Source organism: Enhydra lutris, unplaced genomic scaffold (assembly GCF_002288905.1).
Source record: "Enhydra lutris kenyoni isolate GAN:26980312 unplaced genomic scaffold, ASM228890v2 scaffoldscaffold11, whole genome shotgun sequence".
In the NCBI taxonomy this organism is placed as follows: Eukaryota; Metazoa; Chordata; class Mammalia; order Carnivora; family Mustelidae; genus Enhydra; species Enhydra lutris.
Window position 1 is genome coordinate 31,731,068 of NW_019154095.1, and position 26,815 is coordinate 31,757,882.

The window sequence follows — 26,815 nt, forward strand, 5'->3', positions numbered from 1 at the left end:
AATACGTTGTAGAATTTACTAGTAGTTAATACTATCAATATTGTCCTGGGCTTACTGGGGATACCTAAGGAATAGCTCATTGACGTTTCATAACATTCTGATGATACGGCTGGTAATATTTTCCCCATTTTATAAACAAAAGAACTGGGGACATAACGAGGCGAGGAGACTGCCTGAGATCACATGTCTGAAAAGCTGCAGGACTTGGATTGAACCCAGGCACTCAGCATCCAGAACCTCTTAACCACTGTGCTCCATTGTTGTCTTTTCTTTATGAGAAAGCCTTTTGGAAAGAATGACATCCTACGTGCATGAAGAATGCTGTCATCTTCAATACTGTGTTTTCTCATCATGACTTTTGGTTGATTTTTACAGCCTGAAACAGAAACTAAGAATATTCCTTGTGCCTCTAAGAATGATTATCAGCTCAATTTAGAGGTTTGGCTTTGAGAACTATTTTTGATTATAGAATCTGTAGGAGTGCGATTGCTACACTCAGTTTTTATCTGTAGGTTGTTGCTATGGCTGTATCGTTAGTTCATTTACATTGGAATCGGTGCTTTGCTCCATAGAATATAAATAATCGTACTGAACCAGCACAGAGTTTTTCATCAGGAATCTCTGATTAAGTATTGGTGCAAAATAATAGGCTTGACGGTGATACTAATAACGAAAACTTTAACAACAGTTGAATGTTTATCATGTATGGAGAGCGGTGCTAAGCACTTTGAATGCCTCCTTTCATTTAATCTTCCTAGCAGTATTGTAAGATTTTTTTAATTGCTGATAATTCACTAATGAAAAACCTGAGACATAAACACTAGAAATAACACATGCATGGTAGGGCTTCACTCTGGATCAACCCACAAAAAGGCAGTTCCTAATTATAAACTATATGTCACACAAGGTGTCTACTGCCTATGAACTAAAAGTATACAAAAAAATTCTTAAAATATGTTAGTGAGTAAGTGTGTTCTGTCCCTGAAGCTATCAACAAAGTGGTGCTTAATGGTTTAAATGTGCTCAGAAATGAAATTATCTTTTAAAAAGTTACATAATGAGAGAGATTATAGTTCTGGAAGAAGAACCTATTCTAAAATTAACCTGTGTAGGTAAAGGTACTTATGGAAAAAGCTGAATCAAGAAAAAACATGATTGGCTATAATCAGGAAGAAGAAACACTGAAGAAATATTCTGTGAAATTTTGCTAACAGACCAAAGAATGGTCAACATAGGTACCAAGAAGAATGTGTCTGTATTTCTCTGCTCTTCTGAGGAGAGGGCACTTTGAGTTTTCCCTGATTCAACAAAATTTATTCTATGCTTATCCTATGAAGGCTATGGTTAAAGAGCTGTTAGCAAGAGAATCCCAATCCTGGTGGAACTTAACATTTTAGGAGAGGTAACAGAAAATAAATAACAAATATATAATGTAAGATGCTGAAAAGTGCTTTGAAGTAAAATAAGCCATGCTAACGGGATAGAGCTAACCGAGGATGCTGTCAGTGATAGGGTAGCCTAGGAAGGTGGTATCTGACGAGAGAGAATGAACTAAGAACATAGGTCAGGAGGATCTGTGGGTAGGAGCATGCTGACAAAGGGAGAGTCTGAGGCAAGGGTGCGCATGTGTTTTTGAGAGGTAATGAGAACACCTGGGTGGCTGGGACAGAATGAGCAGGGGGAGAAGTGTGGGAGAGGAAGGCATGTGCAGGACAGATAAGAGAGTTTTCTGAATTCTAAAGTATTCTAAATCCATTAATTTAGAAGTTTTACATTTTACTGTGTCACATGAAGCCATTGGGTTTTTGTTTTTCTGTGTTTTTTGTTGTTGTTGTTGGGGTTTTTTAGGGCTCTTAGAAATCTTTTTTCATTTTGATGTAAAACTGCCAACATGTAATGTATACAACTTGGTGAGTTTGGAGATCTGTATGTATCCATGGAACCATCACCACACTCTGAGCCATAAGCACACATCACCTCTAATGGTTTTGTGTAGATGAGTGATAGGATTCGGCTTCCATTTTGAAAGAATCATCCTGGCTAAATAACTCAAGGTGAAGGGTAGAATGAGTAAGGCTGTTCAGGAGGATGTGGCAACAGTCCAAGTGAAAATGGCCATGAGCTGGCCCATTGCCATAAGTAACAAAATTGGTGAGAATATTGGATTTGGGATGTCTTATTTATTATTATTGTTTTTTAATAGATTTATTCATTTATTTGAAAGAGAGAGCATGTGTGAGTGAGTAGTGGGAGGGACAGTCTGTGAGTGAAAGGGAGAGGGAGGGGGAAGGAGACTTCCCACTGAATGAGGAGCCCAACATGGTGCTCCATCTCCCAGCCTGGAGGTGATGACCTGAGCAGAAACCAAGAGTCAGATGCTCAACCAGCTGAGCCACCCAGGCTCCCCTGGGTTATATTTTAAAGTCAGAATTAATAGGACAAGAACAAGAAGTAACCTACATGATTTTATCTCATGACAGTCCATAGAAAAAAGAAAGTCAAATCTGTGTAATGCACAAGTTATCTTCCTCTTGTTATTTATAAAGCATGTTAATTTAGTAAGGTTCTTAGAAGTCCTGCAGTCAAAGGCCTTTAAACTATTTAACCTAGAATTTTTCAAATGCAGTTTGACTTTGAGAATCCCTTTTTTCATGTAATAGTTATTAATAGCAACCAGAAATTGTACTCTATAAATATACTTCACAAAATGCTTCATTTAAGTTATACAAATGACTACCATTATTCCAAATTCATGGTCACCATGTATACTGCTAGATAAAATTTGGCTTATATAGATCTTGGATAAGGAGAAAGTATAATTTCCAAGGAAATAAAACCTAGTTCTTTGACCATTTTTTATTAGAAAATAATTCATTGAAATTCTAATTTAAAATTCTTTTGTTGTTATTTAGTTAGCATGAACTATTCTCCAAGAATTTGATCATTTCTAGGTATAAGGATAAAAATGAGTCGTAGCCATACCTAGGGTCAGATTTTGAGCCGTGGTGACCCTCCAATTTAGTGACACTACTTTGGCAAGAATCAAGAAATAGACTCAGTTTAATTTATACAGTAAGATACACTTTTGGACTTACCTAATAATGGAAGAGTTAGCTCTGACTTTAGGGGAAGCTTGATGTGGCTTCTTTGCAAAATTGACCAGGACTAGGTTTTTCTTTCTCCCTTTTTAATTCTGCTTCCAGGGGTTCATACCATTCTTAGCAGCCTGCCCTTATAGTTGTCTTAAAATGGTTAAATAGGAACCTGTGCCCTCACTGTGCACTTCAGAGAAGGTGAATATTTCCACGAAGATCTGAATTTCCATCACATTGAACCAACTTAGTCTATATGAATAACTTTGAACCAGGAAGTGGAAATGTCACAGTTAAAGTTTTGAATATTAAGATATGGTTCTGAGGGTTTCACTCCTAACATGGTCTTTTTTTTTTCCCTATTAAAACAAAACAACTTCTAAGCTTTGTACTTTTCCCCATTTTTAATAAGTTCTATTTTTATTACCAACTTGTGCATCTTCAAAACTAATTTGATTTGTAGTAAATTCTCTAAGTAGAGAATTTTGCCTTAGAAAGAGTTTTGTGAGAGGATAATAAATGATTTTACTTTCCATAAGTAAGGCAAAATAGTAACTTAAAAGTTAAATGAGTCTTTTGTATATCAGAATTATCCATGTCCATGTTCTGTGTTATTTCTGATTAGCTTTAGTCCATTGTTTCTGCTGCTTTCACATTTCATAGGTATGTGCATATGAAACCTTATATATGTTAATAAGGAGCCTAAAAACCTCTTTAATCTGCCAGGGTCATGAATGGTATGAGAAAAGTTTTGTAGTCTGTGAAGCCAAGAAAATAGTTCTTCTCAAGATTTATTTACTTTTCTATGCGGCTTGGGAAACTATGCCATCAGTAGTTCAAGTCTTGGTTAAAAGTCACAAAGCCGGGGTGCCTGGGTGGCTCAGTGGGTTAAGCCTCTGCCTTCAGCTCAGGTCATGATCTCAGGGTCCTGGGATCCAGCCCCGCATCGCGCTCTCTGCTCAGCGGGGAGCCTGCTCCCCGCAAACCACCCCCCTCCCCGGCACTGCCTGCCTCTCTGCCTACTTGCGATCTCTGTCTGTCAAATAAATAAATAAAATCTTAAAAGTCACAAAGCAGAAAGGATCAAGCAAGTTGGAAAGGACTGTCCTTTACTGGTGTATGATGAATCAGTTAATACGTTTCTATTGACCTCCTAATCACTGAACCATGACATCAGTAGGACAGCAAACCAATTCCCCCAACACTGCATATTTTCCCCATGCCCACTCCTGTGGTACACAGTTCTATCAATGTTTGTTATGGTGGTTGTCTACATCCGGGGAAGCCATATACACATTTAAAAAGAAACAGAAGTATGTGCCATATTCAAGGCACCCCACTAACTAGCAGTGGATACAATGATGAATAAGGATGATATAAAGATAATTCATTAGGAACATGAGGAAAGATGTTGTTAATACCCCTGGAGTTAGATGGGCAAATAAATATGTTTTGAAGAAAGAAGTAGAGGAGGATGGGGTAATTCTAAGATCAGGGTACCTCGCAGTATAGCCACTACATGTATGATAACCTCAGCTAAGTCACTTAGCCTTTCTGGCTAGTATTTATTCAAGAGGACAGAAACTGTGTATTTCATCTCTGTATTCACCTCATCGAGTACATTACCTGCCAGATACCAACCACCCACACCCCGCCCGATACACGCACTCAACGCAAAGAGAGGTTCTCAAGGCACGTTTTTATTGAAATGAATAACTTTCTGTATCGGTTGACCTCTAAATGCTTTTTCAGTGCTAGCATTCAATGATTCTGAGAGAATTTGGCATGCCCTTGTGTTACCACATTATCTCTGGTGTTTATGAGGAGAGCAGACCCGGAAGCTAGGAGCAGAATGATAATTCATGATTAACAGGAAAACCACCTATCTAAAGATGTCCTTCTTGAAAAAGGTCAGCTGTTGTGAGTAAATATACTTCTCCGGCAGAGTAAAAATGCTAGATTATTACTTTCTGCCTTCCCTCCATATATTTTTTTCCCCTTCTGTACTATTGCCTTTGCAGATGTTGACTTCTTGTGAAAACGTGAAAGGTCAGAAGTGAGCTTGTTAAGGAGAGGTGGAAGCATTTCTTTTTCGCTCATATTTCTATAGGTGAAAAAGATTGAGCTAGAATAGAAGTTGATCCATGTTCTTGAACTCAGGGCTCCTGCTCTGCTGACACTGCTGTCACATTGGTTAAGACCCTGGGAAGGTAAACAAAAGTTTACTCAGAATGATGATTCAGGGGCAGTAGCAGCACATGAGTGAATATGAGGAGGTCCTGTGACCTGTTAGCAGAGGTCAGTCCTACTGAACTGCGCTTTGCACTTTTGCTCAAGCAAAATTTGGCTTCCTTAGAAGTTCCTGCCTGGGAAGGAAAGTGGAAAGAAGATAAAATAATGGGGAGATTGATACATAAAAGACAACCAAGCAAGAACCATTTCAGCTATAGGAAACATTTCAGTTCAGCCTGAGTGAGATGAAGGCATGTCCAAATTCAAACAGGCACTTTCCTAGAAATAAGAAAGATCCAGGGAACGACTTAAACTCCTATGAGACCATTCCTCCCCAAGGTTACAGATGCCAGCCAGCCTGGTACCCACATGTACACAATGGGGTGATAGTGGCTCTCTCAAGATGTTTTACCTCCCTTACTCTTTACCTCTTTAGATGGCAGCTTGCTTTACTTCTGTGTCAATCAGCCACTTACATGAAGACAACAGTAGCTGCTAACTAAACTCACTAAAGTGTAGGTGTACCAAGGCTATGTTAATGAGCTATTTTAGCTGTTCAAAAGTGCATCAGCCAAACTTGGGTATCAAGATGTGTTGATACAGAAGTAAGTGGATTGAGACAGTAGTTGCCAGATTTTTGGATTTTTCAGGATAAATAATATACAACTACACATATACCACACAGGCACGCTCATATACATAATTGTTCACTTTCAGTTTTGCCAGGAATGAAAAATAAGTAAATGGTATCATTTGGTTTAATCCTTTTAGATAGAGTCTTTTAATACAAAACTTAGGAAGGGTATGTTTTCACAATAAATGCCAGAACTATAAATTGGACAAATTTGAATTCTGAAAAATTCATTAAGTTGACCTTATTTTCTTATGCCGCATACATTTGAAAAATTAATTATGGATTGGCACCCGTCCCTGCACTGACATTTGGATTATTATGACATGTGGCACAAGGATCGAGATCAGGATAAATGAACCCTCTGTGCTTCTGTGTGTGTTTTCAGTTTTCCTTTTCTTCTCTCCCCCTTCCTCCTCTTCTTTATTCTTGTCTGCCCATGCCTTGAGATGCAATTGGCATAACTCATGTTGCACCGTGAGGTTGTCAGGGTTGCTGATAGCTGGATTAGGAGCTTTTTCTAGAGTTGTTTGAATAGGTCTTATCTAGGTTGTCTATCCAAGTAAGCAATGGAACAAGCTTTGAGTACTGGGCTGGGGAAGACCAAGTGAAAACCAGTTGGGGTAAAGGGAGGGAGATCCTTAGCACAGAGAATGGGACTTAAGGTCCAAGTATGAAGTTGGGGTAAAGGGTGCCTGGGTGGCTCAGGCAGTTAAGCATCTGCCTTCAGCTCAGGTCATGATCCCAGGAACTGAGCCTCAGGTCAGGCTCCCTTCTCAGCAGGGAGCCTGCTTCACCTTCTCTCTCTGCCTCTCCCCCTGCTTGTGCTTTCTCTCTCTCTCTCTGTCAAATAAATAAGTAAAATCTTAAAAAAAAATAAAGTTGGGGTGAGGGTGTGGTCGTGTTAGAATGTCAGGCATCAGAAGACTAGAAATTGACACCAAAAGCCACAGAAAAAAGCTTTCATGGTAGAGGAGAGCCATAGGTCTGGTGTGGACAGTGGGGCTGAAGTGAAGATGGGAGTAATATCCTTGGGCAGTGACTGGTTATGATTATTTACATGTATTTGAGAATTCTCAAGGTTTTAGGTATTGTTGATTATGCTCTCAGTTTTGACAAGGGCTTTTTCATATATCAGACACCATAAAACTAGCTCTATCTATTGGAATCAAAATGTCAAGGAGTATATTCTTCTATGTTTTCAATTAGTGCGTCGTATTTTTTCCTTCCTAAGTGATAGTGTAGCTTGTTAGGCAAATATTAAAGGATTCTTGCATAACTGTTTGCTTGTGCTCGTCATTCATTGCCTTCAAAATCACATTAAAGGGAAATGAGCCCCAAATCATTGGCTTTATTTTTATTTTAATGTGGTTTACTAACCTCTTAGGATTTTTAAACATTCACAAGCCCAAGAGCTTTGTTTTTGTTTTTTTTTTTTAAAGCTAATTCTCTTCAACACGGTGATTATTTTCCACTGTTAGAATGTTCCATGTAGGTGTCTTTGAGCATAGCAACACTTGTCCAATTCAACCAGTTACTCTGGTCCACAACCCGCCCCACACCTTACTCAATTTCCCTATTTCAATGAATACTTCCATTATTCTCTCAATTGCCCTAGAAGCTATTTTCATAGCAGAAGATATCTATGCTTGTTTTATCTATCCAAGTGCCAGTTTTAGATCTGAAGTATGGAGACATGGTGGTGAAGAGATAACAAGGAAGGACTAAAGAAGAGGGACTGTGAAGGTGGATAGTGTAGGAGATGTGTGAGGAAGGAATGGTCTACCTGTCAGCTCCAGAAGCATCAACATTACTGAGAAGGATCAACAGGGTCTGATAGAAAGACCATGGACTTTGGAAACACATGCCCCAACCTGCTGTATTTGTTACGTATGTATGCCAGATTCTGTTTTTATAACTTCAGGAATGCAGAGGGAAGGTGATTTAAATAATGTAATTTAGGTCATGATTTCCACTAGCCTGCATTTTTAACAATACTAATTTGTCAGTTTTGAACATGTTACACCTGCTGACTCCAGTGTATTCTTATTTCCTCTGAGACAAAACTCAAATTTATCAACCTCATATTTAATATCTTCCTGAGTTGGTTTTATATTTTAAAAAAAGATTTTATTTATTTATTTGACAGAAAGGGAGAGAGAGAGGAAACACAAGCAGGAAGAGTAGGAGTGGGAGAAGCAGGCTCCCCACTGAGCAGGGCGCCTAATGTGGAACTTGAACCCAGGACCCTGGGATCATGACCTGAGCCAAAGGCAGACACTTAAGGACTGAGCCACCCAGGCACGCTCAAGTTGGTTTTATCTTCTTCCAGTTTTAACTTAAGTAGATGATTTTCATCATCACATGAACATGTTTATATTTTCCATCTTAAAAAAAATGTGAAAGAAAGGAAAATCCTACCTGGGTTTCTCTTCCTCCTCTATCACCTGTGCCATTACTCTTCCTTCTTAAACCTTTCTTTAAAGTGTCTATACTGATCATCTCTACTTTTCTCTTGACACACTTAACTTGAGCACTTTCCAATCAGATTTTGCCCTGACCATGTCCCCAAACTTGCGCTCCTCAAGTTCATAGCTTCTGTGTTGCTAGATGCCATGGTTATTTTTCAATATTAATTTAACTTGATCTGTCAAAAGCATTTGAAATACTTGATCATTTTCCCCTTCTTGGAACACTTCCTTGTCTTGGCTTCTATACTCTCCTGATTTTTCTTCCACTTTTCTTATCTCTCTTAGATTATTTTCACTGGTGTTCTGTTACATCTCCAGCACCAGAATGTTGGAGAGCTCTAGGGCTGAGTCTGTCATACTTTCCTTTTCCACCTACACTTATTTGTCAGATCATCTTTCATGGTTTTACATCACATTTATATTGTTTCTATATCTCAGGTTGAGACTTCTCCCCTAAACTTCAGTCTGATATCTCTAACTGCCCAAGTGAGAACGCTACTTGATGTCTGATATCCATATCAAGATAAACAAATCCAAACTGAGTTCCTGGGATAGTTCCATCCAAAAGCCTAGCAAATGAAACAATAGGTCATTCATTCCTCTCTGTCTTACCCTATCAGTCATTTGTCTGTCTTTTAGTTGCTGAGGTTAAAAACTTGGAGTCTTATTTGATGCCTCTCTTCCTTTTGCACACCAAATCTTCAACATATATCCAGAACTTGACCACTTATGAGTGCAGCCCCACCATCTTGACCCTTTCACCATCTTCTCTCTGTTAGGCTACTGGTCTAGCTCTCTAAGTGATCTCCCTATTTCTGTTGTTGCCTCCTGCTTCTTCTCTCAACACAGTAGATAGCTTTGTCATTTAAAAATACAGGTTGAATCAAGCTCCTCTTCTGGTTAAACCCTCCCCAATGGGTCAGGAACTAGGAATTCTTAGATTCTTTCCACATCCACAGCTCCAGCCCCCACACCTGTTTTTGCTATACCTGGTCAATATATGTGCAGACACTCATACATATGTACATGTGTGCTCAAGTATGCATGGATACCTTTGACAAAATTACCCTGTTTTTAAAGATTTTTTTTAAAAATGAAAATGCATGTCTACCCATTAGAACATGAATTTTCAGTTTCCAGTTTCCTTTTGAACCACACTCTGGAGCACATTTATGACTCCTTTTTTCAACTTTGTGCTCCCTAAGTTATGGTCATTGTCTAAGCTCATGTTCTTCTAAATAAAATCATAGATAATAGAATGTCAAGGATGTTTTTTGAGCTTCTCGTACAGCATCTGTTTTCACAGATGATGAAAATAGGCCCTAAGAGGGACTGATTGGTTCACATTCACAGTGCTACTGAGTACAAAAGTCAAGAGATCAAAAATTAGAAATGGGTTTCAAGAAAAAATGCACATTTTCTACTCCATCTTGCCATAATAACTAGTATTTTCTTTTACCTTAAGTGAGTCTGAAATAGTCCTCAGTCCATAGAGCCGTGAAACTTGACTTAAGGTAGGTCAGGGATTTACCAAGTATTTTGCTTTGAATGGGCTTAGGTTCCTAGCAGCCATTTCCATAGCAGAAGACACCCACAAGTGTTTGATCTATTCAGAGTGCCATTTTTCGGTCTGAACTATGGAGACAGGGCGGCAAAGAGATAACAAGGAAAGGACTTAAGAACAGGGACTGTGAAAGTGGACTCTGTAGGAGATGTGTGAGGAAGGAATGGTCTACCTGTCTGCTCCGGAAGCATCAACGTTATTGAGAAGGATCGATAGGGTCTTGGATTTTGGCAACACCTATGAGCTCACTGTCTTGCTCTGTCATCAACAGTTGTGACCTTGGGCAAGTTACTTAATATTTCTGAGCTTTGGCTCCTCATCATACATTAACTTGGCAGCAATAATAGTATCGTTGTATATATTCAATTAGATAAATTAGGTAAGAAACACTGCCTCAGAGTAGTCTCTAAATAAATGGTAGATATTAGTAATTGAGTAACGACATAGACTAATGACATAAAATTAGCAGAGAGCGTATTACGTTGTTAATAGGACTTCTAACGTCAGACCCGCAGACTGGATTCTCTTATCTGGCTCTCCTATAAATGATCACATCGATTGAATATTTGTGCTGGAACTCTGAAGATTCCTAACACAACACCGTATACCTGCCTCTACTAGTCTTAATGGAGAAGTGCCTAGCACAGAGCATATAAGAATTTTTTGCTTTTCTCTATTTTGGAGTTGATATAAATGTAGCATCTATCGTGTAATGTTCCCTGCTTACAGTCTAGTACAGATCCTCAGATGATGCGTGACTGCATTTTATTTTATTTATTAAGTTTAAGCAGAAGGAACAAACCAGACAAGCCTACCTATATCATCATTTCTTCTGAGCCAATATCAAATGCCTCAGTGAGCTTAATGTGATTTATATGCAGATTCTTGGAAGGAAGGGGAACTGCTGACCTCCTGTTCCACTGCCTAGAATCTCCCTGGACTTTGGAAGAGGGAGTTTAAAATATTAATGCTGTGAATAATAAATTAGAGTACATAGTAAATGAGGTATGAGCATAACAATTTCAATTAGTTTTAGGCACATTTTAATGATTGTTTGGCCATTAACTCCGGTAAACATAAAAATGCAGGGGAAAAAGATGTATGAGTTCCTTATTACTTAGCTTTGTTTTAACTGAAGCCTTTGCAAAGATGTATATCATTTTAATTTTGGTTCCAGAGGCTTTTATGTAAATTAATTGCATTGGAGAATTGGCAAGAACATTTTATTCAATTTGGAACAACAGTGATTATAAGCTTTACATTAATATAACAACAATTTAACAATGGCTGATAGATGGGCCACAGCCATGCAATTATCAAAAGTAAGCCACTCTCTTGATCTCTAATCAGGCCTATAAGCAAATAGAATTTTGCCAGCACTAATTGCCGTATTAAAGCTGGCAGTGAGGTAGTAAGTGAGTTTGCGTTTTAGGTAGTCAGGACAGGGTGTTGTATATCCAAAGATTTTCCCATTTTCAGATGAAATCAGATATGTAATTCAATTCTATATGTTGTGGAAATAGACATTTAACTGAATTGGAAAGCTTTCTCTTCCTTGCTCAATACAACCATATGTCTTGTTAACTGCAGACATCAGTGCTTCACGTCTAAGAATACGTGTTGGGTTAAATGTTGTCCCCCCCACCTTCCTGTCTGCTCAGATGCATGTCATCCCCTAATAGCTCCGACTCTAATAGTACCTAGGATATCTAGTGCTCCTTGCCAGACAAATACATAGATGGAAAAAGATATACAATTCCTTGATCTGCTGCTCCATGTTAGTAGGGATTAAAAAGCACTCACAGGAGATTTGGGAGGCATTTGGGCACCAGGCTAGATATTATGGGACCTATTTTTAAAGAAGCCAGGAAATCCCTTTATTTCTTTCAGTCTTCGACTAAAAGGTTGGTCCATTATGTAACAAAGACTCTTTGTTTTATTTTTCACTCCAGCTTATTCCAGTGCGCACATCAATAACATTTAAAAGGAAAGGGATTTTGGTTTAGACATCAAGTTGAGTTTAAACTAGATCTAGAAAAGGCAGATTTCTAGTGAAGAGCCTGTAACATGTCAACCCAGAGAGAAAAGGCCATTTAACTGGATTTCTAGAAGGAAATTTACTTCCTTAAGTACTTCTCCATTTGGAAAGAAAATAAATCCTTCCCATCCCATACCGAATAGAAATTGATGAGCATGAGTGTCTGTGGCGAAGAACTTCATATAATCCTCTCTGAGCATTTCAAATCTTCGACCAGGTCTTTGGTACCCACACGAGTGTCTATTAAGAAAAATCAGGTGCGGGGCACCTGGGTGGCTCAGTGGGTTAAGCCTCTGCCTTCGGCTCAGGTCATGATCCCAGGGTCCTGGGATCGAGCCCTGCATCGGGCTCTCTGCTCCGCAGGGAGCCTGCCTCCACCTCTCTCTCTCTGCCTGCCTCTCTGCCTACTTGTGGTCTCTGTCTGTCAAATGAATAAATGAAATCTTTAAAAAAAAAAAATCAGGTGCAAAGACCTGAAAGGGCAAAATTTGAAAGCAGGAGATAATTACTTGTGCAAAAGTACGTGAAATATTTATGCCATTGTATAGAGAAGCATGTGAAACAGGAAGATATATATTCTTTTTACCTTTGGGGTTAAGCTTCGCTGGCATTGAAAATTACTGTTCTGGGAAATCCCATGTGTTTATGTTGGCATGCATTTGCACTTGACTTCCCAGTTACTAGACAATTAGGATGATGAATAGGTGTGTCCATAATTCAGAACAGAGATCTCAAAGAGAATCAACCTCAATGTTTCCATGTCAGGTATAGAGAGAGCTGTGCCAGTGAAGACAGAAAAGCTCTCCTCTGAGTTATTCTTGAGGTTTGAGGTGTCAGTGATGAGCTATGACCAAACGTGAAGCCTGACCTTCACCCTGTTCTTTACCCTGACTTAGTAACTCACACCTGTAGGATCTACTGTTACCCTCAGTATAAGGGATAGGCATCCCAAAAGATGAGCATCAGTTTGCACAGTGCAGATTAGAAGGAAATGCTCTCTTGAGCAGAATCCTTAAAGCAGGGGAGCAAGATTAGGAAAACCAATGTACTCAAGAAAACATCCCCGCAAAAGATCAACTTTTCGGGTACTTCTCTGGAACTGTGGGAAAAGCCATAGTGGGCACACAGTTTAAATGTTTCTCTTTTGTTATAGTCCATCAAAATCACTACAGTCTTTTAGTCAAATCATTAATACCCATATAGCTTTGTAAGACTGTGTTGTGGGAAATAAAATTATGTAGCAACGGCTATGGAAATAGCAATAGCAAAGGAAAGCATGGCCTCTCCTAGATCAACCTATGGTCTGGAACTCAGGAAAGGAGCACCGGGTCTTACTAGGGACTGTGTCCAGAGGATGTTCGGGATGTTAACTGGCAGAAACTGATCAGCTGGCTGTGCAGCCAGGAGAGGAAAGGCGGGACAGCTTCTGGGAGAATTGTTCCTTGTGGGAGGGGGGTGGCAGTCCATGACCATGAGGTCACCCTTCCAAGTGGTTGAAGAGAAGCGTGATAACTGTGTTTTCTCCAGTTTTCATAATCTCAGTACTTACAAATGAACTTTCAGTATGTGTATGGGGAGGAGGTGCCTGGAAAGGGCACCTCGTTGGGGACAAGTGCCATTCAAAGAGTTGTCTTTTCTGGCAGGTCCTAATTGGATTACGCTGCCAAAGTAGATGTGTGCGACGAGGGAAAGGCATTTTGCCACTTGTAGTTTGGTGGCTATTCAGGCAATTTGCCCTTCACAATAATGAAGAAAACTTTCTCCTTGTACTTTAATAACAATAATAAAAAAACCCCCCACACAATTATTCTTCCCTATCTACCGCATGCCAGAATCTTTGTTGTCTATGTGTATACATAAGTACATATAGTATTTTTAAATTCGCATACCATTATAATCTCCATAGACATACTGAGGCGAAATGAGCATAAACAGCTGTTCAAGAAAATGATGAGTCCAACATGTATACTCAAGGCTATCTGGTCCCCAGAGCCGTGCTTCTTTTTAGCAGGCTGTATTTCTGCTAGATATCGGGTATGACTTGAGGCATACCAGAAAGTCTAAAAATCAAGTCTACTGTACTACCTACCTAGGCTATTATGCTAGCATTATGTCTTGGTAAAATGTCAGTTTGGGTTGCTAGAAAGTGCACTGTGTCCCAATAGAATAGCCAGATGCTTGGACTTCAGGCTCATTGCAGGTGGGGAGAGAGCTGTATGGGGAGGGAAGGCTCTAGAATAAATGGCCGTCAACTTTTCCTTCCTTATAAGATTCAATATGTGTTTGATGTTATTTGTATTAAGACGTTTTTCTGGAAAGATAATGTATTAGTCTCTCACAAATTAGTAGGACTAATATCTGTTTATCAATCTCTTACCATCTAGGAGCAGCCTCTTGAACAAATGGAATAGAATGGGCAAGTAATTGTGAGTTACAGTAGGGTAGAAGAGTCCGTCATTTGGGAGGGTAGTAAGGTATTACAGAAAACCACATTTAGAGCCCTTTAGAGACCCTGTGATCTGGGTGTCAAGTGTGCTGAGTAAAGGCACCTGGGTGGCTCAGTTCGGCAAGCGTCTGACTCTTGGTTTTGGCTTGGGTTATGATCTCAGGGTCCCGGCATGGAGCCAGTAAGGAATCTGGTTGAGGATTCTCTGCCCCTCTCCCCTAATATAAATAAATAAATCTTTTAAAAAATATATGTAGCGAGTAACTATAGATGGGAGGGAGAGATGGACAATAGAGATACCATCTTTAGAAGTTGTTTCTTGAAGTGGCTCTCCATAGTCCTAATACTTAGGGAGGCTGATGATACACAGCTTTGGCTTTGAGTCTTGATCCCAGTTTTTACTTACTTGTGCTTTGCTTCGTCTGCTGTTTTTTGAGTGCTTGACTTACAGGCCAGTAATAACTTAGAGAGGAAAAAATCCCTGATTCTGAGAATCAGCCAGGAAGTCAAGAAGCCACTGAAAGTTGGACTCCTTGGTTTCATGCCTCCTGTTCTAGCCTACTGTTAGTACTTCAGAGTTCTAGAAAGGTCTTCCTTCCAGAATTCTATTGGCAATTTACTTGGCAAGAGGTATGCATCATTGGACTAAGGCTAAATGGTCACCTTTTTAATTTTAATGTTCCTGCCCTTAATTAGTAGTTTAGTCTTCCAGACCTTCATTTGTTACACTTAAATGGATTTTGTAATTAGCTTTGCATCCCAGTCTGGTTTGTTGCCCCATCCCAGTTCAGAAAAGCAAACAATTAGATCTCGTTTCCCATCCTTCCTACTTTCTTGGAATAACTGCCCTATTGGTAATTGCTTAAACACAACTAATACAACCCAACAAAGATCATAGCTGGGCACAGCTAATTTACTTAGTGAGAAGATGATTGAATTTATTAAGCATTTGGCCCAATCCAGCTCCTAACAAACGCATTTTGAGGATATGACAGTCCTGGTGAGTGAGTTAAAGACTTATTATTTGGACTGCTAGTGTCCTTGTATAGAAACTCTGATTCTTGTCAAGTCCATTAGCTGCTTTACAAAACAAGGGCTGTCATTTCATTAAGCTGCTCCACACATATCAACAGCTCCAGGGTGAATTCTGATCACTTCTTGTCTGTGTCACAATTCCTTCTGAAAGCCAGCAGCCTACAAGTCTTCACTGTTCAGGGAGGTACCATGAGTCTAAATGAAAAGGCAATACAGTTAAATCAAAAAATCATAAAAAAGCTAGATTTTAAAAAGTTTTCTTTTTGTCTAATTTTCTTTTGTTTATCAAAGAGAGAACCAAAAAAATACTGAAATTGGAGCATTACCTCAGTTTACTTTTTAGTTAAGGACAGAAGAGGGATGGGAACTCCAGATCTTCCCTCTTCTGTTCTAGTGTTCTGCGAAATCGGTCTGTCCCTCTGATGTTCTGCATAGGTTAATTTCTTCAGTTCTCCATTTACCTAATATTTATTAAGCTCTTTTATGCCAGGTGCTACTGTAGTGTTGGAGTTAGATCAATGAATAAAACTAAGTCCTTGCCTTCATGGAACTTAAGTTCTAGCTAGGTCAACTAACAAATAAATTTAAAAATATAATCTCCTATAGGATGAAGTAAAATGAGTCAGGATAATGGGGTCGGAGAGTAACAGGGTGTCCTTTAAGATAATGTGTGAGAAAAAGCCTCTTTGAGGCTGTGTTACAAGAACAGTGATTTGGCTAAACTGGGGGTGAAAAACAAGCCACCCAGAGAGGGAAATTGCAAAGGTCCTGAGGCAAAAATAAATGTGGTGAGTTTCTGTTCACAGAATAGCAATGAGGCCAGTGTGTCCAAAACAGTGAGGGTGGCTGAGAATAGTAGGAGATGAGCACATAGTTATAGATAATGATTATTTCCAGTTCCTTTATGAATAGAATTGCAATTCCAGTGACAGGAGAAAGAGAACATTTATCCTATCAAGAAGACTGATACGTGGCTGCATAATCCGGAAACATTACATTTTCTCAACGATGAAAGAAAAGCCAAATTCAATCCAACTCAGGCCAGGAGTATGTCTTAATTTCAATCTAAATGGACTGAACACCGATTGTATGCAAGGTTCTGGAAGACCTACAGTGAAGCAGAGACTCATTTTGAAATGAATGACATGAATTGAAAAGAAAAATGAATGAAAAAAAGGACAAGTAAAAGAAAAGATTAATGAAACTGAATATGCCACTGAAGGTGGAAAGGGTGCTGGGGGAGGGTCAGTGGGAGGATGGATGTCATTTGCTGAAGGATGCGGACATGGGTGATGCAGAAGTGACTATAGACGAAGAGTAAAGGAAGAGCAGGGCACTGACGAGTAGAGACAGCTGTCTGGGAGCCCATTACAAGCTGAGGAAACAGCATGAGTCAAGATGGGAAGATGAAAATGGGGATGGTGCCCAGCAAGAAGTCTGGTTGTTTGGAGGAAGAATAACAGAATCTGATCGATAAAGTTCAAAAGATAATGAAGAGCTTTGAATGCTTTAATTAGGAACATTAACCTAATTCATGAGGTAATACAGAGCCATTAAGTGTTTGCATTAGAAGGTGAAAATGACAAAGAAAATGAATTAGCTTCCCTTGGGTTCTTTGTGTAGCTATCATGGAAGAATTGAGAAACATTGGTGTTTTCAAACTTTTTTAAGCATTGGAACTCTTTACCAATTGAAATCTTTCAAAGGACCCATCTCTATAGACAGGTAGAAATAGAACTTGTTTTGAAATAGGATTAGAATTCCTGACTTCCTAACCTCTCTCTTCACATCTGAGGAAGTCCCAAAGGCATTTTTGAGAAAACCCAGGACCATGAGAAACACAGTTTTGAAAACCATTGAGTTTAAGCATCTTGAATCTACTTTCATTTTTGTTTTTAACCATGCCAACTTTTAGAAGAGATTAACAATGCACTTGAAAAATACTGCGTTACCCTTTCCTCGTCATAAAAGAAGCTTCTTTAAAATATTGCTGAGTTGTCCGCACACACAGCCGTATATCCCATCCTTTTAACTTTTGAGATTGGGTCATGATGCTGGCTGCTTATCTACTTAATTGAGAGACCAAACAGAGGATGAGTCCCTCAGAGGAGGAACTACTAGTCTACTCACTAGTAGACTAGTATATGAGGCTTTAGAATAAAATGACACAAATAAATTTTTTAAAGGTAATTTCACGGGACGCCTGGGTGGCTCAGTGAGTTAAGCCACTGCCTTCGGCTCAGGTCATGATCCTGGGGTCCTGGGATCAAGTCCCGCATCGGGCTCCTTGCTCGGCAGGGAGCCTGCTTCCTCCTCTCTCTCTGCCTGCCTCTCTGCCTGCTTGTGTGTACTCTTTCTCTCTGACAAATAAATAAAAAATCTTTAAAAAAAAAAAAAGGTAATTTCACTAATTCTGGAAAGCATGAGGAAATTTCAGGCAAAAGCAAATGTGATCCATTCTTTTCAAAAAGATGGTTTTCCCAGCAGGAACTCACTCATGTTTGTACAAATATTGATCTTCTGACTACCTGAAAATGGAAGCGAGGATGTGGTCAGTAGTGATCTCTGGCAGATTAAGGATGTCAAAAAGAGCAGAAATGAATTCAGACTCACCTCCTTCCCCACTACCCACATCTCAATGTACAGTTGGGGTGTGAATTAATAGCACAGCATCGATTTGTGCTTCACTCTGTTCAAATTCCTCACACTGGTTCGAAAAGAGAAGAATCTAAAGAATTTCTGAGTTCTGAGAAATGTTATCCTTTCCCATTCCTCCAGTGCCTTCCATTTGCTACCCGGCTGCTCTGATTCCCTCTGGAGACCCACCTCTAAAAAAGACACCGTGTGGTTGTTTCCAAGCCTTGGTGCCTCTGCAGAGTTTCCCTAAGGCTGTGGAGGTGCCATCAGGAGATGGTGTAGTTTCTTCAGGCTCATGTGGGGACAGTGGGATTGACACGCAGTGCCCCACTCAGGCTTTTGTTTCTCCACATGAACAAGCGTTTCTGTAGTGGGCACTGTAGTTAACTTTCCAATATCCATAGATACTAGTTTCTGAGTTTAAAACAGGAAGATGGTTTGAGGAATTGAGCCCAGGGCAGAGTGAATACTCATGGGTCTGAGCCTTTCCCATGTCTATGTTGGTTCAGTCTCCCCAAGAGGGTGGGCTTATGGGTTATTTCAATGTTCAGCTTATACCTGGCTTGAGAATTGGTTCTTTCTTTTCAAACGTAGGATTGTAGTTGAAATTAGAGTGAGGTAGCTCAAGGAAGAAGATGGGAGCTAGTGATTGCCTTTAGCTTTGCAGAATCATACGTCGCTGATAGATAAGGTGAGGAAATCCAGACTCAGGCCCCGGCATAAATTAATTCCATGTGCAGTAGGTGGTTTGAATTTCCTGATCATCTGATTCTTTATCAATGAAATGGGAAAAAATAATCCCTACCTTTCAGAATTCCTGTATATATTATATGATTACACTATATGAACCCATTTAGAAAAGTCTACACTTTAGATACTTAATTTTAAACACACTTAAACACGCATGGTGGTATAGTCCTGAAACATCCTTCAGCAAAATACCAGAGCTTTACATGGAATCACCCACAAATTTTCTTCTCTCCCCTTAAACTGGAGAAGTGGCCAGAAGGAGTTTGCTGAGGAGGTAGAACAAAATGAATGGATTCTCATGACATAGACTTAGGTGGTATCAGTATATGCTACAGGAAGCAGGAAACTGTCAGTACTTGGGCCACGGGTGAGGCAAATCAAGGTGGAGAGGAAGAGGACATTGCCACTTGCTGATCCATACAAAACAAGGCTGACACTAGTAGCTTTTGAATTGTCCCTCTGGTGGTGGTTTCAGAAGCCTCCAAGGTAGTTGGGTAGATGGGCAATGGGAGTGTGGGGATTCGTGGAGGATAAACAAAGCTCTGGGAACCCTCTGTCTTCAATTCGGTGAATTCTTGCCAATCAATTTCAAAGCTTTAGCAGAGACATTACTACCTGTGTTTTGGAGCTAAGGAATGAAATGAATAAAATTGCTCTTAAGAAGGAAATGAGGAGTATGTGGTTGGTTGCTGAAAGGGAGAGGACAATGGGGAGAGCAGGAAGAAGACCGAGCAACTGAAGGTCTCTTGGAAATGACTGAGGGACTTGATTCTCTACCGAGCAATATTTTGAGGTCATTGCATTGTTTGAAGCAAATCTCTCCATCCACTGAAATCCCAACAAAGTTAAGTTTCCCTTAAAGTGGTTTTTTCGTTTTATTTTTCTGGTTCTTACCTGTGGAAGCAGCTGTTTTTCAGGTACATACTTAGTGACAGAGCCCAAGCATGCTTCCCACATTTTTATGGTTATTTCTACTTAACATTTTTATTAAACAAATTAAGCATCAACTTAGCGCAGAGCTTCCCCCATATTGGGAGCTGCCTAAGATTAGACATGCCCAGATAGTGTGAAGCAATCCTGTGGGCTGATCTGGATTTTAAGTCTCTTCCCCTAGCCCCATGGCGATGAAGGGATTACATGCGAATGACATCAGGGAGGCAGCAGGAGAGAAAAGGAATCAGGAGATTGACTAATTCTCAAACTGGATAATTCAGCCATGAAACAACTGATGCTAACACATCTCCGCCATAGTCTCTAAGGAGCTGTAGAAATCACGATTCACAGCATTTTTTCAGAAGCACTTCTTCCAAACCTGCCGCAACAGCTGCTCGGGCGTTCAGCAGGGAAACCCAGGCTGATGTTACACACCTTCCTTCTTATCACCTCCTACAGGAATGTATGTGAATTAAAGGGGTGTTTATAGTAAGTCTACAAAAAGGAAACCCAGTCCCCAAGCCTCACAATACAGAGGTACAGAGGCAAAGAACAACTCGATTTTCTAATGTAAGGGATGCTCGGTATCTACCTCAGATCTTCAGGCAGGGAGGAATAAAGGCGAGGAAGATAGAACACCCAGGAAGAAAAGTACACTCAGCAAATAAAGTGTATGCAGAGAACAACAGTCATATCCTAAATTCACAAACCTGACATCAACTGAAAGGAATCTCTCTTGCAGTGGTCTTGGCTAGCTCTTGTTTTAGCAGTGCTCTGCACTCAAAATGGTAAGCTGTGTTGAGGGAGTCTTGCCCTGGTCTCTGTGTGCAGCACATGCCCCCAGGGCCCATGCTTGATGGTCCCCTGGGATGAGGGAAACACAAGAGGAAGAGGACAGCTGCTATTTATATGTACCGACAACCTCATCCTATCACACTGAACCTGGAGTTTATTTTTAATGTACATATCCAATAGCACACTTACATCACTTATGAATGAGCACACACACACACACACCCCACAAACATTGAAAGCTTAATTTTTTTTATTGTTAGGAATATATAATAAAAAAATTTGGATACCACTGCTCTAAGGGTTTACAAATTCATCAGGGAACTGTTTACAAGGAAGGTTCAGAAACCCTTAAAGGAAAAGACTTTCACTGTGTCTGACAGTTGGCTAGAAACTGAATGGCAAATGCTTGAGACCTGGCCTGAGTCTTTTCTCCAGGACTCACACAGAGAGATCTCTCTGCAGATACCTGCCTAGGAAAGACCTTTTTGTCTTGAGAAGATGAACAGCTGGAGAAGAACGTGGACTCCTGGGGTGACCCAGGAAATTGGAATGCTACAGAGAAAAGGATGCTGAAGCTAGGCAAGTTCTTTTCAAATTGCAAATGGCCAATTTCAACAATAGTTTTCCTCTGCTTGTTTAGTGGTTACCTATTTGAACACTCCCAACCTGTGTATAGAATTGAAACCCTGAGAATCATAAACCCATATTGCATGGCTCTGCAGGATCTCCATCACTGTAGATGATGGAAAGACAGACACGTTATGATCTACTAAAGAGGCGAGCACTTGCTTAATTACCAGTTCACCAAAGAAGGCCTATATGTCTACAGACGTAGCATGCTGAAGTGACATCTAATTTTTAATTTTAATACTACTCACGATTAAAGCATCATAGTCTGTTGTAATTAAGGTACTTCTGCAAAGGATGTAAAGGAATGGGGTATTTTATTATGAGCTTCCAGTCCAGGCTTAGGTCAGAGCTTCGGTTTTACTTTTTTTGGACAAAAATATTTAGGTAGAAATCTGCTACTCCCCGGCCCCCCAAACCGCAAACAAGAAAAAAATTCAGATCACTTCAGACATCCAAAGTATTTTGGTTTATGATAGTCTTTGAACGAAATTTGAGTTTTGCTCTGAGATTTGAGCATTCTTAAGCCTGGATTCCCCCCAAAAGTGAAGCAGGCTGCGACTCTAGGGTTCGATGAAGGTAATACTCATAAAGATTTGGGCTTTGTGATATTTTTAAAATGCTCACACCTGGGAAAATCAACTGAAATTCAAAATTGCTTTTCTATGCTATGAAATAACAAGGGATTTGAGCTTATCTACCCTGATCAGTACAAAATCAAATAAACTAAAAATAGCTTGATTGGGAGACAGTTGGGGAAATCCTATGGGAAGGACTTTTTTTCTCATGGAAGTCTTTTGGGCGTGAATGATGGAACTGTCACTGTTTCATAGTTCTGTCTTGGAAGAGCCAGGCCAGACCAACTCTATCTGGTTATTTAATTCACATCCTTTTGACTTTTTTTCAATGATCCTTGTTGCATATTTTGCACTGAGTTCAGTTTTAGTGCCAGTATGCCCTCAGGACTTCGGTGAAAGGGGAAAAACAGAAACTGAGTGGGCAGCTTTACCGGAGCTTCAATGTGGATGTGCCCTTTCCCAGCACTCCAGTGCTGAGTGAACTGTAAGTGAGTGACTCGGGAATAAACTGTGACAACAGGCAGACGTCACTTTGTCCCCGACTCATCCTATCCTCGTTTCAAAATTACATCCTCATGTCCAACAGATTTTCGTGTGTTAAGATTCATTTAGAAATGGCACACAAGCACCTGCAATTTGGCTTTCCAGTTAGAGCCCCAGTGTATCAAACACTTGATTAATAAACTCTGAAGTGTTGAAATGATTCTCTGTCATTAATCATATTCTCTTCTACCTCTCTATTACCTGAAATCATTAGAGGAGAAGAAAACCTGAAGTGCAATCAGCCGCTAGCATGTTAATGCAATGACTAGACCCTTAGCTCCAAACAGGCAAAAGAAATTAAGTAAGTGGGAAATTACCTGAGATGTGGTTTTCATTTTGGGAGGATTTGGTGTGGGGGCAGGGAGGGGGTGCTGCGGGGGGAGGGTGGACAATCCTGCTTTAAAGCAGGGGATATCTTATGCAAATGGACAAGAATTTAGGACTAAAGACAGACACTGTTTCACCTACTAGAGTAAGAAACTGGATTGCTTGTGGTTTGGGGTAGAAGGAACCACCCCCCCCCCAGCAGCAACTCAGAGCTTCACCCCAGTTTTTTTGTGGAGCTGTGGAGGAGCAGGAAGCTCTTCTGCCTCATGAGCTGCCTAGTTCATAGATACACATTCCATTCCTTCACCAGTCAGCGCTTACCAGGAATAGCCCGGATTCTTTGAGGCATGGGTTCATGGTGTCTATATTTCACCGAGATCTGGTAGTCTAGGTGCTTAAAAAGATTGCAGCAAAATTTGGCTATATCCGGTGTAGAGCCATACAATGTATATCGGCTGGTCAGTGTAGACTCTTGCCCTATTAGGAATGCAGTGGATTGCTGTGCACTTAAAAATGAATGTCAGTCCTTACAATTGTAAGGGATAAAAGACTTTCGCGAAACAAAAGCAAAGAAAACTTTTGAATCAGACAAGCTGAATCACTATGATTGTTGAATTGTAATACTGGAAAAGATTTTAATATTCAGACTGGAGATGGCAAGAGATATTTACCTTAAATTAAATAACTCTTGTGGGCACTTTGTTCCTTACAATTTAAATATTCAGTCTTTCTAGTTCAAGGATCCTGAAAGAGCAGCCCTACTCTAACTTTCAAGAAGCACTGTGTTGGCGAGGTTATTTCTTAAATGCTCTGAGTTAAATAGATCACTCAGCTTGTGATGTGCTGGGGTGCTCTTCTGGGTCTATACGTTGAAGAGTATGTTGAGATATGTTATTTTCACCTAATTAGTTTAGATTATTGAATTGGCCCTGGAAATTACTGAGGTGAAGAATGGAAAAATGCCGTGTTGCATATGTACATACTCTATGCCCACACTTCGGCACAAATTCAACAGTTCAATCTGGTAGTCTTCTCTCATTATTTGTAAAGTAAAGGGTTTAGGCCAGATGATCTCTGGATGGCCTCTGGTTCACACTCCCTAGGAGTCTTCAGTGAATGCAAAGATATAAGCTTCATGAGGGCAAGTACTTTGGCTTTCCTGTCCGCTAAAATTTTTCAAAGATCATTTATATCCATTACGGTACTGGTTTCCCACAGCAATCCTATCAGGCAGGAATATCAGCCTGATATCTTTGTTTTATACGTGTATAACAGAACATTTGTAAATAGTGATATAAACATGCATTACTCTTTATTGTAAATTTCTATAGCCTATTGATTCCTGAAGAATTTTTTTTTCGATGTATGCCAGGTTTTAGTATTTGAAGCCAAACTACAATTAAGCCATAATTTGACAAATAGGGCTTCTTCCAAATTTACTAGCTCTTTCATAATAAATTTATTATCATTAAATCTGCTATGTGATGTACTATGAAGCTATGTCTCACCCTTCTGTAAATTATGTTAGTTAAATAGAAACCTTTTTGAACTTTAGCACTAAATCAATCCTTATTTGTTGTTTTTCCTGATTTCAGTGGGGTAAATACTCCAAAGGACAAATGCAAGCCACCAGTAATGTGACATTATTGAACACAGAGTTGGGAAAAAAATGCACAGTGTAATGGAGTATTTCCACTCTACAGATATAATAGACATAAATAAACTCAACAGAATTTGTTATATAAGAAGTGAGGAGTTTCAGATGTTTAGTACCTTTGCTTTTAATATTACTTAATTTTAAGCTTTTATAGTTAAATTTTTAATAATGACTGAGTATAACAACCAGGTTGCAAAAATTCCAGAAAATTTCACAATTCACTTTTATAAATGAGACTTACAGGGCATGAGCATTTTTTGCTTCCCCGTCCATTCTATGCTTTCCAGGTCTTGCTGTTTTAGAGTTCAGGTAGGAAAAGTACTTTGTCTACCTGGAGGTAGTTACATTCAGCCTTAAGATGCTTCATGATATTTTTGTTCTGTGGTAGTGTTTGTGCAACAGACAGTTGGTGTGAATTATCTGACTGAGGTTCTATTAGCCACAATAAAAAATAACTTTATTTGCTTCTTCTGTCTTGCCATCATTCTGACTTGATATCCTCTGCTCACCATCTGGATAGTCTCCCTAGCCTCTTGGATAGCTATCTCATTCCCCCACTCACTCTCTGGGCATCACTGACTTTCCTGCTTCTTGACCTTATACCATCCCTCCCACCGTCCTTCTGACTCATCCTTCAAAACCTTGTGTGTTACGAGTATCAGTCTAATTTAGTAAATCTCTAATCCTAAAGCCGTGTAAAGGCACAAACCAAGTCAGCAAATACTGAAATGAAATACTGTTTTGATTGCATCTTGGTGCAGCATTTGATGAAATTAATAATGAAACTGAGGTCAATGAAAGTCTGAGAGTAGAATGATATTTACGAGAGTGTCTGCATCTCCTTTCCCATGGCTGTAGGCTATCCTTATTTGACATGGTCTCTTCCTAAAACTGAGGATTGTCCATCATGTAATACTGTTCCCAGAGCTCTATCTTCATTCCCATCCCCAGGCAGATAAGGCCAAAAAACAAGGAATGGTGTCTGTTTCCATTGAGTAATATATTATCTGGTAGGCAGGATTCTAGGATGGCATCCCAAATTTCCACCCCCTTGTGTACACATCCTGTGTAATCCCCTTCCTTTGAGAGTAAGAGAAATCTGTGAATATGATGGGATAGCACTCCTAGGATTAGCTGCTAATCAGGTCACTTGAATTAAAAAAAAAAAAAAAAAATTCTGGGTAGGCCTGACCTTATCAGAGGATCCTTTAAAAGAAGGTAAAGTATCCTAAAAATGTACTCCTGCTGTCCTGAAAGAAAGCAGTCACCATAGGTTGTACTATTAGGGTCATGTGGTAAAGAACTACGGTGGCCTCTAGGAACTGAAAGCTAGCAAAAAAAACCGGGGATAATGGGGCACCTGGGGGACTTAGTCTGTTAAGTGTCTAAACCTTGATTTCGGCTCAGGTCATGATCTCAGGGTTCTGGGATCAAACCCTCCTCTGCACTTAGCATGTAGCAGGGAGTCTGCTTGAGGATTCTCTCATCTGCCCCTCCTCCCTCTCTAAATAAATCTTTAAAAAAATAGAAAGAAAAATGGGAATATTGGTTATACTGCTCTAAGGAAATGAATTCTGCCCACTACCAGTGTTTGGGAGAAGACTGTGGACCTCAGAAGACAATCATAGTCGTGGCTGAAACTTTGAATTCCATCTGCCTGAGACCCTGAGCAGAGGACCCAGCTGACCCAAATCTGGACTCCCAACCCATAGAGACTATAAGATAATATATTTGTCTTGTTTTTAGCCTCTAAATTTGCTTATGCTGGAACAGAAACTAATACACTGAGGCTCTCATAGACCTTAACTCCACTATACATTTGACAGTCTGGGAAGCCCAAATGAGTCTGCTTCTTGCCCCTCTCTTTAAATGGACCCAGTATCCCTTTATGTCTTTCTAATTATACCATTCTCAAGTCAATCATAAAATTAATTTTAACACAATCTGAAGATATTTTTATGGATGCATAATGCATTATAATCTTGTGTAATCACCTATAGTCATGAATTTTTAGTATAAAACTAACTTTTTGAGGAGAGAAAAAATATTACAATATCTATCATTCATCTGTGAATGGTCTATGCACGTTAAAGATAAGGATACTTACCTGCTACTGCTTCCTAATCTCCTTGTGGCACCTCTAGACAACTCATTTTCTAGCTATTCAAATTTAGAACAAGTGTGCACTAAATGTCATAGCACCTCTTTAACTAAAGGACATTGGCACTATGCCTGGAATTCTGCCCTCTCTCTCACATCATCTCTTACTCCCTCTCCTCTGTGCCTCTTTTTTTTTTTATTAATGCACAAGCATATCATCTCTCATCTTAAAAATCCACAATACCCTCTTGACTCTGCCTCCTTCAGCTACGGCCCTTTTCTCTGCTTCTCTTACACTGAAACTGCTCACAAGGGTTGTTTAAACTCACTGTCTGCAATTTTGCCTCTTCAGTTCTCCC